This window comes from Alexandromys fortis, unplaced genomic scaffold (genome assembly GCF_014885135.2).
Source record: "Alexandromys fortis isolate MF-2015 unplaced genomic scaffold, M_Fortis_MF-2015_v1.1 scaffold_51, whole genome shotgun sequence".
In the NCBI taxonomy this organism is placed as follows: domain Eukaryota; kingdom Metazoa; phylum Chordata; class Mammalia; order Rodentia; family Cricetidae; genus Alexandromys; species Alexandromys fortis.
In genome coordinates this window covers 3,350,350-3,367,074 of record NW_026067925.1, presented here as the reverse complement: position 1 = coordinate 3,367,074, position 16,725 = coordinate 3,350,350, and the positions used below count along the sequence as shown (strand labels likewise).

Here is a 16,725-nt window from a genome sequence, read left to right as displayed (position 1 = left end):
GGAGAGGCTCATGTGAGATGCAGGGACTCACAACTTGTCAGAAGGCTTCTGGGGATGGAAACAGTGTGTAATGAGAGTGTAGATTCTACAGGTAGAATATCCCTGTTTTTAAACCATCTCCACCACTTAGTGGCTATTTTCTCTGCTTCAGCATCCTCAGTATGTAAGGTGGAAGAAATGACATTGCTAACTTCCCAAGATTTTTACGAGAATGAAGGAACCGATGATTAATTTAAAATTATATTTGTATTATAATTAGTTTCAGTAAATAGTAAAGGATTATGCTTAAACTGGATTTAAGAATAGACACATGAGAAACTGGAGACTCAAGCAGTTTAAGTGATATGTGAATATTTTTGTTGGTAAATGTAAGAGCCAAACTGAGGACACTAAATAACTTTTGTCTACTCCTATATCTCCTTCTGTGATTTTTGTTTTGAGACAAGGTCTCACTATGTATCTATCCCTGGCTGGCATGGAACTGGCTATGTAGACCTGGGTGACTTTGAACTCAAAAAAAAAAAATTCATCAGCCTCTGCCTTCTGAATAATGGAACTAAAGACCTGTACAATGCTTGACTTCGGTGTTTTTATTTTAAACAGTCCACATTCCATTGATTTTAAATAAAAGCTCAGACCAAGTGATAGTCACATAGTACAGGTAATAAGAATTCAACTTGACTAATTCTCTACATAATGGTATAGATGATCACAACAATGCTAAGAAAATCAGCAATGCAGAAAGCAAACCACTGTCTTGGAGCTGAATTATGTATGTCACTGTCATTTTAGCTGCAGATGTGAAGTGCATATTACATGGTCCAAGAGAACAATGAAGAGGAGGAGGGATCAGCACTGTCTGCATCCTGAAAAGGTGGAATACAAGCAGGTGGAAAAGGCCGTGGGATCAGGCAGGTCAGCCTGACCTAGATTTAGAGAAAGGGCTTTCTGTATGAACATGTTTGTACAATTTTAATTATGCTTGCCCTAAAAAAAACCACTGCTTATTAAGGGCTATTTAATAATAACTGTTTATTCCTTCTCCATAAAGAAAAGAGATGCCAGATCCCATAATTAGCAGCTTAATGTGCTGAAATGAATGGTCCCTTAGACCAACACAAAGCCAAAGGGAGGAACTTTGGAAACCGATTCGATGCTTATAAACGGGGTCTTAGGATGCAGGGAGAGGCTGCAGATGGTCCCAGCTACACTTCCACAGAGAAGTGCATTTTCAGGACCCATTATTTGTTCAACAAAAACGGTTTAATAACCTGACAGTGAAGTTGTAAAATCCTACAAATGCATTCCAAGTTTTCATGGAGGCTTACATTCTAAGCAGGAGAAGCAGGAACGAGGACACCAGTGAATATGTAAACATGATCATGAATGAGATGAAGTGAGTCTGGTCCACAGACAAAGCTTAGCCAGAACTGAGCAGGGGAAACGGCTTGGGACTTAGGGTAACTATTGGAAGACTATAGACAAATTCAGATACAAATTAAAAAATCTATAAAGAATAGAATGACTCTCAGGATGTCTTTGTAGATAGTGGAAATCGAGTCTGAGAATATTCTCTGGCAGGGATGAGAGTGTTAGGTTGAAGTCTGGAAGATCAATAGTAAATAAAGCATAGCCTAGTAAACAATGAACAGTTTTGTAGGAGGGAAAATTAAAGTCATCGTGGCTAGATGATGGCTAGATCATACTGTGACTTTTAATAATAATTCATATTAAGAGATCAATTTAGCGTGGCAAATAGTTATACATACTTTAATTGTATCCTTGTTCTCTCTCTCTCTCTCTCTCTCTCTCTCTCTCTCTCTCTCTCTCTCTCTCTCTCTCTCTCTCTCTCTCTTTCGTGGACTGATCCCGTATCCTATGAGATCTGATGCAATCTCCAGGCAAAGAGTGCTAGAACTCATGTCTACATCATTCCTTGTTTCTTCTGTTTTATACTGATAATTTTATATAAAACTGGAAAGCATTACAAAATAATATGAAACATTATACAATTATTTATTATGTCCTGTGCATTGTGGGTTTTTTATTGTTTATTTGTTATTTTGAGACAAAGTCTCATTCAAAAACCTGGACTATTAATTTAAATAAAATAAAATTGTCAATTAACTCATGATCCTATATGCTCAGCCTGAATGCTGTTGCTATAGGTGTTCATGACCAGGCCTCCTTATACAATGACATTTCTTTTCAATCTCTTTTTAAAATATGACTCACAATGTATCAAAGAGATATTATGAGAAATCATTTGTGAGCTATTGAAACAAGATTCTTACTATGCAAGTAAAAAGTTTAGGCTTAATTTCCCTACTTAATAAGCCATTGAGGTATGTAGGTAATCATTTACAGAACACTGCTCGCTGGACAGTACCTATGTAGGAATAGAAACAGGGAAAACAGTGAGATGCCTGAACCTTTCATCATCAGGATGGAGATAGCAGTTTGAACCAAAGTGAGGCAGTGAAGGGGTAAAATGTGATTGAATATGTTGATGAATTGAATGTAGGGAATAAAGAAAATAGAAAAATCATGGGTTGGTGTCAGTAACTGGGTAAACCATGGCATCCTTTGACATCCTTGTGAAAGTAGCTGATAAAGGAGTTTGATTTAAGCACTGGTTCTGAGGGGTGTTGAATATTTGCATTATCCTTCAGACACAGGAGCAGAGCTAGCAACAAAGTGAATCTTCCTATCAGATGCATGCAGAGAAAGATTAACATGTGGTGTCAATTAGAATGTTTGCATGAGCACACGGAACTGAACATGGCCAGAAAAGACGATAAGGCAGGTGTAACTGGGAAGGAAAGTGAAAAGCAAGTCTCAGGTCATTCCAGCCCAGAGAGGATGATGGCTCAGATGCTAATTGCCATGCACACACAAGATCCAGAGTTTATAAAAAGCTGGTGTGGTTGTCTGTGCTTGTAATCCCAGCACTGGGGAGGTAAAGACAGGAAGGCCTCTAGGACTCAGTGGTCAGACAGTGTAACCCAGTTCTCAAGTTCCATATTGAGTAAGAGACCTTGTCTCAAGAATTCAACACTGATATCATCTAAGGATGAATAGTACCTAAGTCATCCTCAAGCCTCCACACACATACACACCAGCATGCACAGGAACATATGCACACACACGCGCACATGCAACACACACACACACACACTAAAAATTGTAAAAGTAGAAAAATATCAGAGAATGAGATGCAAGACACCTTCCATTTGGACAGTCAGCCCTCAGGGAAACTGAGTCCTCGTGCTCCCACCACCCCTTTGCTGACCTGTCACAGTTTAACACTCCTTTACTTTGCAGATTGCTCTGGGATTATTCATGAGTCTAGATTTCTATATTCTCTTTCTAACTTTGCTACAAACTGGCTGCCGTCCAGGCCTCTGTTTTGTCTTTTTTTTTTTTCTGTCTGTCTTGTCATCACTCAGTGCTTGTTTATTGTGTAACAGCAGAAAGCTACTAAGTGCGAGTCTGAGTAGAAGTGAATAGAAGATCAGTATAAACTCTTGCATCAAATGGACACCTTATTGCAAGGTAGCATCCCCTTAAGTAAAATTACTTAAATGCAGCCATCCTTTTGTATCCATGGATGAAAAGATGTTAAAACCTAGAGGTATAAGACTCAATGGAAATTGGCTCCATGTTTACATGTAACCTACACACACATTTCTATGTACTTGCATCATCTCTACTTACTTGTAATACCTATATAATATAAATGCTACTAAAAGTTGTTAAAATTATAACCTTTGGCTACTAATGAGCCAAACAAATTTATATATGCTCAATAGAGACAAGATTCAAGATTTTTCCTCAAATATTTAAAAAAAATCATTACTTCCTTTTTCTCCTCCTCAACTGTTGTCATTGTTTTCTTCTTCTCCTCCTCCTCCTTTTCTTTCTTCTACTCCTCCTTCTCTTTCTTCCTTCCTCTTCCCTTTTCTTCCCTTCTTCGTGTGTGTGAGACAGTATATGAAAGAGAGAGAAAGTGAGAGAAATGGTAAGAGTGTGTTCTATGGGTGGGGCGTGCAACAGCACATTTGTAGAGGTCAGAAAAGAGTTTTCTAGTATTGGTTCTCTCATTTTTTCTTCACATGGGTTCAAGGGATGAGACTTGGGTCTTCAGACTTGTGTGGCAAATCTTTTACCTGCCAAGTCGTCTTGCTAGCCCTACAAGTATTATTGACGCCAGGCATAGATCTGTAATCCATTATGTGGAGAAGAATCTAGACTGAGTAAGGGAACACCATGTAATATAACATCATTAGGATTTTTCATATTCTCTGTTGAGTGCAGTGGTGAAACTTTATTTTTATATTGTCAAATCAACTTTTTAACCCTGAGAAAACATTTCTAAGTTCTCAATATGGGCAATCTTTGCTAACATAAAGCAAGCCTGTACCTACAACCACATTAAAAAAACTTCCTGCAGTCGAATAGACAGAGGCAGGATGGACCTACAGGATAACTGTCAGAATAGAAGAACTTACTATAATATTAATACAGCATTTGATTTTTTTCCTGGTGCCACCTTTAATAGGTCAGAGTAACTGTACAATTCATTATATTCTTCCTGAGAATAATTTATATCCCCCAACAAACTAAAGGGAAGGTATGCTTTCCAAACTGTCTAACAGAACGCATGGTGTGAAAACAGCACATCAGAGACCCACATCCCTGTCTGTCCTGTACAGCATTTGAGCACTGTGTGTGCTCAGCTAAAGAATAGAGAGATCTATCTAAGAACATGAAAGTCAGAGAGGAGTGAGTTTGGTGGTTCATGTGTAATTTCAGCCCTCAGTGCAGAAGGGCAGGAACATTGTGGATTCCTGCTGACTACGGACACAGTGAGTGACCCTGTCTCAAACAAACAGAAAAACAAAGCTGGATATATTTAAATAGAATTTTAAATGTTTTTCTTTGTTTGTTTGTTTGAGATAGAATCTTACACTACAGGGCATGCTGACCTAGAACTCACTATGTAGCCCAAGACTCACTGTAATCCTCATGACTTGGCTTTTCACCTCCCTGTTTTTTGTTTTTGTTTCTTTAATTAGAACACTTACCTGACCTTCAAGTTTTACTATAGCATCAACACGTCAGTTGGTTTTGCTTTTTTTTTTCTTTTATTGAAGTCTAACACTTTCTCAGTGTTATTTTTTGGTAAAAGATTCCTCTTCTGAATTCAGAGTTTTTAGGCAGAATCTAAATTTGGCATTGAAACTCAAGGGATGGATAAGAATGAGGGTGAAAGTGTGATCATGTATGAGCAAACAGATTCAGCATGATTAGGCTGCGTCCACGCTCACCTATACAAATGTATTCTGCTTGTTTTCATAGACAGTGTAATGTAAAGGGAGAGAAACAAAGGGATTGGAAGCTTGGGGTGTTGCTAGGTGTGCATCACTCCCCGGGTTCAATCTGCAACTCTGAAAAATCATAAATAAATAATTTAATACATAAATAAAAACCACACTATGAAGTAAAATTCAAGCTTCTAAGTGTTGGCTTTAAACTTAGAGCTTTTCAGATCATTTCCCTTGAGAAAATTGCTTTGCCTTAAGGAATAGCTGTTAGTTTTGGACTTTTTCTTGGAAATTGTTAAGAATTAAATTAGATTAAGTTTACTGGAGGATCCCTAGGGCAAAACCAAATCAGCAAATCTGAACTTGATGACTTTTCAGCCTGGACATGATATCAGGATGGGGAATAACTTAACTATTTATGTAAATCAAGATTCTCAAGCTGAAATGTTTGAATATTCACTCTGTGAATGAACCCTGCCTTCCCCAATGCTGGGCTGGGTGTTGTGGTTAACTCTGAATGGAAATATCTTCCTTGCCTGCTTTATCTTCCAGTCCGCATTCACGGGTTTGAATTCTTTGTATCCACTCTGTTGTTTTTCTCCCTTGTAACAATGACAGCTGAATGGCCTCCTTGAGCTGAATAAAGACTAACTATGCCTGTGGAATCTTTTAGAGAGAGTTTCCATTTAGCACTTTTCCCCCATTTTATGTACATAGGTGTTTGTCTGCATTTGTCTGTGTACCAGGTATGTGCCTGATGCCTAGGGAGGCAAGTAGAGGCTGTAGAAGCCGCTGGAACTGGAGTTACAGTCCGTTGTGAGCTGCCATGTGGGTACTGGGAATCAAACCCAGGACCTCTAGAAAATCAACAAGTACTGTCAACAACTGAGAGACCTCTCCTGTCCCCCATTAACATCTTGTAAATTAATTAGTTTTCTTAAGTAGAGTCTCATTATATGTCCCCGACTACCCTGGAAGCTACTGTGTTGATCATCCCTGTCTTCACTGGCTACATGAAGAAATTAATGTCTAAGAAATTAAGACTGTGGACAGTTCCTTATCATTTTTATATCCCCAGCATCTACTACAGGCCTGGCACATAGTAGGCTTTAGGTAGATGTTCAGGATCATTGAGCCAGATATGTTCATGGATGCTATAGATATGTTTATGGGCGGTGTTTTCATGTCTGGGAGAGAGGAGTGAGGAATTCCAGAGCAGGTCATGGTACGGACTCAGTGTGGGACATTAGTGACTGGGTTTGAGGATCAACTCTTTAATCTTAAAGATGTATGGTCACAGATATGTCGTTTCTTCTTTCCAAGACTTTTTCATCTTTGAAATGAGCTATTAATGATGGCAGTACATACTAAAAAAGAAAATTATAAGGACCAAATAATAAGATAACACACACAAAGTGCCTATCATGGTGTCTGCTGCAGAATAAGTAATGAACATTGATCTGTTATGCATGCATCTTGCTCTGTGTGTGTGTGTGTGTGTATTTGCAAGAGAGAGAGTGACAGACTTATAAAATGTACTTAGTTTTTGTATGTTCAGTTCTTCCTCTCTGCAGCACTATTTAAGTGTTGTGAACTACTTGTTAATTTAAATGATGGAAGGAGAAAACAAGAGGAGAAGAAGGGTGATATTGAGAAAGACACAGAGGGAAATGGAGAGAGAAGTTAATGGACCAGGAAGAAGGGCAAAGGACAACGGCAGCAAAGGCATGAAGTCTTGGCTTCACTTTCACCTGCTGTCTTTTTTGATCTTTTCTCTGTGGCGTTGCCTTCAGTGTAGGCACAGGCTACATTTCATTCCTCACCTGGTGACACATCTCTTGGAGTGCCCACAGCCAAACCATGTGTGATCACACACACCCAGCCTGTAGCAAGCAGAAGAACGGCACCCAAATGACGATTTCCTATTCTCAGGAACCTAGGGTTTCTCCAAGTTATATGGCAAGGGGATGCCATCTAACTGAACTGTGTGTGACTTTCTCCTGGTATCTGCTTCTTTTCCATCCTCCCCATTTCTTTCCTTAGACTTCCCTTCTATTGGTCTCTGGGGATAAACTCTTACAGAGGGGAGCCCAAGCGTACCCCTAACATTGGCAGATGAAATGTAAATAGAAATGCTTTTATGTTATAATAAAGCTTACAAAATATCCAGTATTGATCTATTCTCTCCTAGTTCATTCTACCTCAGTTATGACAAGGAAGGCTATATTCACATTGGCATTTCGTGATGGAATATGCTATCCTTTGGAGATTCAGCCTGAAGTCTCCGTTCCCAACCCTAAGCCCACCTTGGCATCTCTTGCTAGTCATGGATTTCCCTACATGCTAAACAGGAAAGTGAACATGGATGTGGATGTTCCAGCCTATATGTCTTACATCCACCCCACAACCTTCACTAAGGTCCAGACTTTGCCAACCTCTGAAGCCTGATGGGTATGAGCTGAACACTCTTTTTGAGTTGATAAATGTCGAGACCTTAAAACCTTTTATCTGCATATCAGTTACAGAACAGGCAAACACGAAGAGTTTTAATCTACACACGTGTTACAGACCCTTCAAGATCCCCCCAGGGAGAATCAATCTGTGCTCAGAGCATTGGGACTACAGGAGTGCAAAAGTCAAGAATGGTTGTCTTCCCTGCAAGTCACATGATTTGTAATCTTAAGTCATGGGATCAGTTCTGAGACAAATGTCTGTGCCATGTGAGAAGAGCCTCAAAGGAGCTGGCACACTTTAAGAAATCAGGGAAAATGTAGAAGAAGTGACTTTGCAGTTTTATCTTCAAGGAGCTCATGTTTTAAATTTTTAATTAAGTATTTTACTGTATTTCTATTACTTGTTTGATCAATTAATTACTTTTTCTGGAAAATATTTTTATGAATCCCAACCCCCGTTTAAAGCCCAAAGCTCCTCAGACACCTTCTTGAAGTGAGTTTTAAATATTCACTGGGAAGCTCTCACTTGGCCACACCTTTCCTGTCCTGGCACAACTGTTATTCAATGGTTATTGTTAAATGAATGAACACACTGAGAACTGTGAAGGTACTGGCCAGAAACCATTATTAAAAATGGAATATTTTGAAAGGGAGCGAGGGCTCTTCATAAACATGGCACCTGCTGCATGATTTGAGTAAGTAACAAAGAAGATAACTTAAGGTATTTTCCTCTTCCACAGGCCAATGGCCAGTAAGAGCAAAAGGAGCTAGCACAACAGAGATGTGCCAGGGATCAACAGGCACTGTTTCAGAAGCTGTCTTGTCTGCATGATGGATGCTCTTTTCATGACAGTATTATTGGTAACATTTCTTAGTACCGTTCACAGAATGACGATGTAAAGTAGCTTACAATATCCCACTAGATCCTGGTCCTGGTCTAATGGGATACTTTCAGCTACCTTACATCCAGGATATAACTCTAATGCATGAACTGACTTTGTGGAACTTATTCTCTATGGGGAGATAGCTTGCTCAGCCCAGGCACTGGGTGAGGGAGAGGGGGTTGGTCCTGCCTCAAGGATGTGATGGGACAGACTTCATTGATTTCCCAGGGGAGGTCTTACCCTCTCAGAGGAGCAGATGGGGGAGGAGAGGAAGAAGGGAGAACTGGGATTGGTATGCAAATGATAAATAAAATTAATTTTTAATAAAATTAAATTAAATTAATCATGAACACCCAACAAAAAAAAAAAAACAAAAATAAATCTCATTAGAAAGACCTGGCAATTAATTTTAGATTTTAGGGTTTGAAAAGTGTAGTAGAATGTGTTTTTGTCTGTCGAATTTCTTGGGGTTGTGTGTGTGTGTGTGTGTGTGTGTGTGTGTGTGTGTGTGTGACTGGAGCAGGAGAATCATTTGAGCCCAAGGAGTACAAAATTATTCTGAACAACATAATGAGCCTTTGTCTCTTAAAAAATAAAATGTGGGACCAAGGGTGGAGGTGGTGATAATGGTGGTAGTGATGTTAATGATAGAGGTAGAGATGGTGATACTGAGGATAGAAACGGTGATAATGATGATGGAAATGATGGGGATAATGGGGATGGAGATGGTGATGATGAATGGTGGTGCTGATGAGGGTGAGATTGTGATAACGATGGTAGAGATGGTGGTGGTGAAGGCAGGGGTTGTGATAATGTGGTAGTGGCATTGATAGGTGTGGTGATAGTGGTTATGGTTGTTATGTGAGTTAATTTGTGACATAAATATTTTAATTCACCTTTCACATTCTCAATCACTAAGAAATGTCAAGAAAAAAGTCAGACCACACAATTTATTTGAGCATATTTTAACATATAATCCCCAGCTCTGAAAATTATCATAAGTATTCTAACAAGAAATTTCCGATTTTCTGGGGCTGAGGAAGTGACTTGGGGTTTAAATTGACTGCAGTGTAAGGAAGAGGACCTGAGTTTGATCTCAAGAACCCACATAAATGCCAGGTAGTCATAGCTTCCTGCCCATAATCCTAGCTTCAGAAAGTAGCACCAGGGATCCCATTCTAATCTGATCTCCCAGGAGGCATGTTTGTATCTTTGTAGGCACACATGCACGTGTGAACGTACATACATGTGTGAGCAGCCTTGAGTTTGAGGCTGGGATTTTTGCTCATTTGCTCTTCTACCTCATTTTTTGAGACTGAGTCTTTCATTCATAACCAGAGCTCAATGGTACGGCTGCTGGGCAGTTTGTCTAGGGAGCTTCAATCTCTACCCTTTGACGCAGTAACTACACATTACCTGTTGATGTAGCAAGCGTTTAATCAGGTTCTGTGGATCCAAACTCCAATCCTTTGGTTAGATAGTGACTACTTTAACTGCTGAGCCATCTCCCCAGCCCATTCTTCTCTTATATTTTAATGGATCATCTAACCCAAAAGTCAAGGAGTGAACTTAAACATTTGCTCTGAAACCACTTTTCCTTGCTCACAATGTGAACACACAATCACTTACTGTAACCCTGCATTCTTCCACTTACCAGGGATATTAGCCCCCTAATGACAGTCATTCACCAGAAACAGATGAAGTTTTTCCTCAATATAATCTTAAAACCCAGGTCCCTCTAATTCCTTGTATTCAAGAATGAGCAACTTCTACAGTCCCGCCTTGGTGGTACTTTCTCTCTTGAGGGAAAGTCCACTCTGCCATGATTCCTGATTAATTTTAGGTGTAAGAAGAACATGTGGGTTAAAGGAAAGATGAAGATAGATGCCCTAAGATCTTAAATGAATGTAGTTTCTGTTGTTAAACCATTTCCTATTAACAATATGAGTTGAGCATGATTGTGCTAGGCTTAGTTAGTTCTTTTCCTTGTTTAAACATATATACCTTGGCTGCCTCGTTTCTACATATGGCTTAACTCATATGAAGAATTTGAGGACATAGAAACCTCGTTAGGCCCTCCACACATGGCACAGTATCAGACATTTATAAACAAGTGCTAATTATAAAACTACTTGTGGGAGGAGGGGGGAAAAGGGAGACGGGGAGGGAAATGGGAGGCGGGGAGGAGGCGGAAATCTTTTTTTTTTCAATAAAAAAATTATATTTAAAAAAAAAAACTACTTGTCATGTGTTATGTAACCAACATAGTTTCACAGTAAAAAAAAAAATACTCTTACTTAGCATTTAAAAAATAACCTGTGTTTTCCTGGGAAGGACTGTATCTAAATGTCTCTTGACCTTGCCATCAGATGGATCTGCTCCCTCTGATTGACAGGTGGAATGATGTCTTCAGACCCTCCTGTTCCATTCATCCCCCTATTTCTCTTGGTTTATTCGACTTTAGGGGCCTGAGGAGAGATTGCTCTGCCTTCCCTGTTCTGCGAGGCTTCATAGTTTCTCTGGCAACAGTAATAGAAGTTCAGGAAAGGTCTGGAGATGCCTTTCCACATTCAGACAACAGTGTGGCATTTCGGAGTCATCTGGGAAAGTAGGAACTTGTGGATGGAGAGTAATTTTTAGGAATGTGAAAGGATAGTTTGTGGCTTACCAGCAAATTTCCAGCACGTCTATCTTCTGTGGTGGATTCCTGACTCTGCCTTCTTCCTCCCCGCATTCCATTTAGTTGTCCCTTCCTAGCTCTGCTCCCCTATAGCTCTGCTATAGGCTCAAAGCAGTTCCTTTATTCATTAACCAATGAAAGCAATACATGGACAGAAGGATCACCAAACAATACATCAAAAGGGTAGTAAAGCTATCATTTGTATTATTCTCATTTCATTTTGGAACAATGAGCAACCTGTCATGTATATATACACACATCCTTCCGGAACCTCCCTTTTCCTTTCATATGATATCAAAATCCTAACTTTTCTCTATGGAAAATTAATACAGTTTGGTCTGTGGGGCAAAATTATAGGGAGCAGGAATCCAGTATGTTTCTTGGTCAAGGGATAGGGTGTCATGCAAGCTTCCCAGGTAAGACTTCCATTCTTCAGTCATACCCTGGGACTACTAGCTCTCAGGTTTTCTACTACATATGGTGATTTCTTAAGAAGTGATTACTTTGGCTGGTGTGTGGACAGTGGCTCCCTAGGGGAAATAGACTACAGTCATAGTTGGGGGTTTCAGAGAGGAGATGAGAAAGAATCAAGTTTTCTAGTTCTTTTAGTGACAGAGTCATTTGTTGATGTTGGCAGGAAAAAATGATGGAATAAGGAACACCGTCCTTTTGGAAGCTAGTATTTATACTAGAGCTGATGTGCGTATTTCTTTAGCGGTGCTACGACATCCTAGAGTTTAGGGACAAGCTGTCAGGAAGAGTATGCCGTCTCCTTTCGGAGACATTATTCAATTTGCCAGTAAATAGATGAGCATGCTGGGAAAGCTGACAGTAAATAAGACCCTGAGAAGTCAGGTAATTGAATAATCATGACATTAATCCTTGTTCAGATGTTGTAACATTCGTCTTGGAGGCATAAAATACTAAATTTGTGATTTTTCTGTATGTCATTGCTCTCAGAATATTCTGCTTATTGGGCAGCTGCAGGCTCCTCAACGCATGTGTGTTAATTCACATCTATCAAGTTTGACCTGCCACCAAAGTTCATCTTCACCCAGGATCCCAAGCTCCAGCTCATATTTTTCTTTAAATTAAAAAAGCTAGGGTGTTTTGATTATATCTTAAATGAATGAATATAATTACACAAATCCTTCTTTTTATTCATAGAAGAGGGAGGAAAATAAATATTAATTTCTATGCCTGAAGCAGAAAGAAAATTGGGGACAATATATTGCTGGATTGCCACTTTTCAACCATAGTATTCCTGTGTCAGGAAATAGTTTGACTTGTGCCATCCAGTAGAATCTCTATCCCACCTGTCTCCCTCATCCCTGCCTGCTTCTCTCTCTTCCTCCACTCCCCTCCTTTCCTCCACTCCCCTCCTCTTTAAATTTTATCATCTTTACCTTATAACCTTCAGAGGATTGGTCTTGAGAATTCTTCTTCCACTTTAACTGTTCTCTCTTCCCTCTTTTTCTCCATTCCTCCATCCTAGAACAAATCTCTTACTAAGGGTGGATTAACTGACTTCTTTGTCAGCCTTGGTTACCTGGAATGTGCATCCACTCTCTCTCCATTCAATTTCCTAGTTTCTTTCCAACACAGAAACCGTATCCATCAGGTGTTTCTGGGTGGCCCCAGGTCATCTTTCTCTTCAGTGCTGTGTAGTACTTCTCACGCTGGTTATATGAACTGTCTCCTATAACTGTGCTCTGCCTCACTAATGTAGGCGAATATCTAAGAGAAAGAGGAAGGCTGATGTTTGGCTTATGTCTGTTGTCTCATTCTTGGATCTATACACACCACCCTTTTTAATTTAAAACCTATTAAGTTCATTCTTAACTCGGGACTTAATGACCATTTCTTAGGTTTATAATTCTTCATTCTGCTGAACCATTGATGAATGTCTTATGATCATGCCTAACCCACTCTACATAGCCCTGCATATTTTCTTCACTGCTCACCCAGTTATCAGTCAGAAGACTCTCAATATTCTTCCAAGTCTCTGACATTATCTATTGATTTCATATATGCATAGATTAGAAGCATGTGTCTCTGTCTTTAACGTAAGTGCTAACAGAACGTGACCTTGCTTGTTTCCTTTATCTTAGCTTTCCAGTGTCCAGAGTAGTGCCTGACAGGCAGAAGACACTTGATAGAAACTTACTCCTTAGTGGGTCTATTCCTCTAAATGTTTTACATTTCCCATGTCAATACATATTGCTAAGTACTGTTGTCATACCACGTTCTATTGAAAACCAAAGAAACAAAATGTATCGCCAGACTGTTGCCTGCTGCTCATCCAGAACTGTATTGAAGTTCTTAGAAACAGACATTTGCGAAATAATTGTCAAGCAAACATTTACAGAGTCCACTGTGCCCTGTGGAGGATTACATAGTGTATGATTACAGAGACAGCTCAGCAGTGTTTATCTAGAAGTGCTCAGATTAGAAAAACTGGTTACCATGTGCCACTTGCACAGTGGCCACATAAGGAATGTATGGTGTGGGAGGTCCTTCTGTCTGTGTGTTGCTTTTCTTGGTTAATGAATAAAGAAACGGCCTTGGCCTGTTGATAGGGCAGAACTTAGGCAGGCAGGGAAACCTAGGTTGAATGCTGGGAGAAAGAAGGGCAGAGTAAGGGGATGCCATGGATCCGCTGTTGGAGATAGATGTGCTGAAACTTTGCTGGTAGGCCAAAACCTCGTGGTGATGCACAGATTAATAGAAATGGGTTAAATTAAGATGTAAGAGTTAGCCAATAAGAAATTAGAGCTAATGGGCCAAAGAGTGTTTTAATTAATACAGTTTCTGTGTGATTATTTCGCTTCTGGATGGCTGGGATGAACAAGTGGTTCCTTGCAACAAATGTCAATAATTCACAATGCATTTCACATGAGGGATATGCCATCCTAGTATGTATTAGTTTGAGCATCGGCCTGCCCTCATTTCCAGAAAATTTAGTGTACTATCAATCATATTTATAATACTACTTTTGTGAATTAGCTGCCTGCTGCTTGAGCAGACAGTTTCTAGGCCCCCCCCCCCCCCGCACACACACACACACGGTGCCTCAGACAGGTAAATGAATTCTTTGGGAATGAATCCAGCAGTAGATACTCCCCCTCGACCCTTACTGCTGGGATTCTTGGAATCCATTCTAGGGCCTCACACGTGATCAGCAAGAGCTCTCTATCTTTGCATCTTACCTCTATAATCCTGATAGCTCTGTTCACGTTGTCATCTATAGTATCTTCCACTAAAGGAAAACCTTATAGAATTCTCCACTTTTGTGCATGGTTCTTCTCTTTGGATCTCCAGGCATAGGCGGAGGGTAAGGAACTTTTACCTGAGCCATCTCCCCAGCCCTGATAGACATGTTCTTATTACAAACCGTGGTGTTGTCAATTCCATAAAGGAATTCCTTGTGTCTGTGCCTACTACATTGGGAATTTACTGACTTCCAACAGCATAAAGCAAGAAGACTGTGAGTCAGAGGGCAGCCTGGGCTACAGAGTGAGACCAACAGGAACCTGGATTCTATCTCAGCCCTCTTTCTACCTGTATGACTTTAGACAAACAAGGGAAGTCCGATCCCTTTTATTTGATATTGATCTGAAGATAATAATTGCATAGAAAGGGTTGTCGTGAAATTTAAGATGCTGGTGACATGCTCTGACCTTCATATCAGTCTCCAGCACATGGTAAGCACACAGTCAAGCTTGGGTAGCAATGTCCCATCCCTGTCACTATGTCTATGCCTGACTCTGCAGATACCATTACTGTGATCATAGCTGTTACTACTAGTCATTGGCCTTCAATGACTCTTCTTCAGTGTCTTGTATTTGTACTTTCTTAAAAAGCTACTGTTATCTGAAGCTACAGGTGGAAGAACGTCTCCCAAAATCCTGACAAAGTCTTAAGCTGCCCTGTAATGGTATACTGGGATGTTGCAGACCTTTATTGAGTTGGGTCCTGGTATGAAGCTTGGCCATTTTGGTTACAAACTTAAAGCTGATAACACAGTACTTGGCCCCCTCTTGTGTATGATTTATTGTTGTCATGGAGTGAGTAGCTTCCTCCATCATGTACCCCAAGATGGTATACTGACTGGACACCATGTGCCCAAGGGCAATGGAATCTACTGACTACCAATTGAAATATCCCAAAGTATAAGTCACAATAAACTGTTCCCCTTTTAAAGTTATTTATCTCCAGTATACTGTCATAGTCAACTAACACAACTAGTATTCTCACTTACTTGCTTACAAACGATTGTGTATGACATGATATAAAATGTTTCACTTTATGAAAATGGAAATTTGCTTTCTCTATAAGGGGTGCCATTTACTCCTCTGAAGGTGTCTTAAGATTTCCTTTTACCAGAGCCTGAAACCAATTGGCTTCAGAACAGACTCCCAGGAATCCAATACCACGAGAACTACTTCAGCACTTGAAAGTTACTCAAATCAGTAGCTCGCAATAGGAATTTACCCAAATTAAAATGGATAGAAATTTGCATTCTCATTTGCAATCAGCAATCTCTCTGACTTACTCTAGTTCTTGATCAAGAGGTGAGATGATCACATTTGCCTTTCTAATATGGTCACAGTAGAAAACAGGCCCAAATTATCCCTTTAAAACTAATAATAAGCATTTCAAATCAGCGAGCTGCAAGGTCTTTGTGAACATCCATGCAAGACCCTCTCCCATGTCCTTTGTTCTATCTGTATACATGAGCAACCTTAGGTTTCTGCGCTCTAATCTTGCCATCTGTTTGATATGTTTAAACCTGTTTAATGGCATTTATATTTGATTTGTTTGCCTTTGAAATGTGCAATTCTTCTTTCTTTTTGCTAGCAATAATAAGAAAAGAACAGAATAGAATATTATTTAGAACGTCACTGTCATACTAACCCATCATTCTTCCAACATGTGAGCCTTGTGAAAGCCCTGTGCTTCTATTCAGTCCCAGGGAAGCAGTGAATGCAAACCTCTTTCTTACCACCTTGATTTCTCAAGGTAGCAGCAGGAGTACCAAAGGGCACTGATTGACTCCCACCAGGTCTGGTTGGCAAGTACCATGTTTGTCTTCTCCATAGCCGTAGCTTTTGAGCACCTGTTTTTGTGACCTGAAGGTTTTGGGTTTCATGTGCCTCTCCCTAGATCGGTGAATATACTATTTCCTGTTCCAATGAAGGTGTGGGCTAGAGAGATGGCCTGCACTGCTTTTTAGAGAGGACATGAGTTTAGTTCTTATTGGGCATGTTGGGTGGCTCAAAATAACCTGTAACTCCATCTGCATGGGGATCCTACACCCCAAGGCTCTGTAGACACCTGTACTCATGTGCACATACACAGACAAACACCCATATATATAT

The 16,725-nt window shown here is 39.9% G+C and overlaps 1 protein-coding gene across 6 annotated transcripts in view; it reads left to right on the top strand.

Moving 5' to 3' along the window:
• Rgs7 (regulator of G protein signaling 7) overlaps window positions 1–16,725 on the top strand; it is a 351,190-nt gene that overhangs the window by 223,503 nt on the left and 110,962 nt on the right. The window contains exon 1 of one of the 6 annotated variants that reach the window (XM_050142898.1): window positions 13,962–14,035. The exons of the other annotated variants lie outside the window; for them this stretch is intronic. The gene's annotated coding sequence lies outside the window, so the exon portion shown is untranslated. Of the gene's footprint in view, window positions 1–13,961; window positions 14,036–16,725 lie in introns of those variants that run through there. 6 annotated transcript variants of the gene reach the window in all.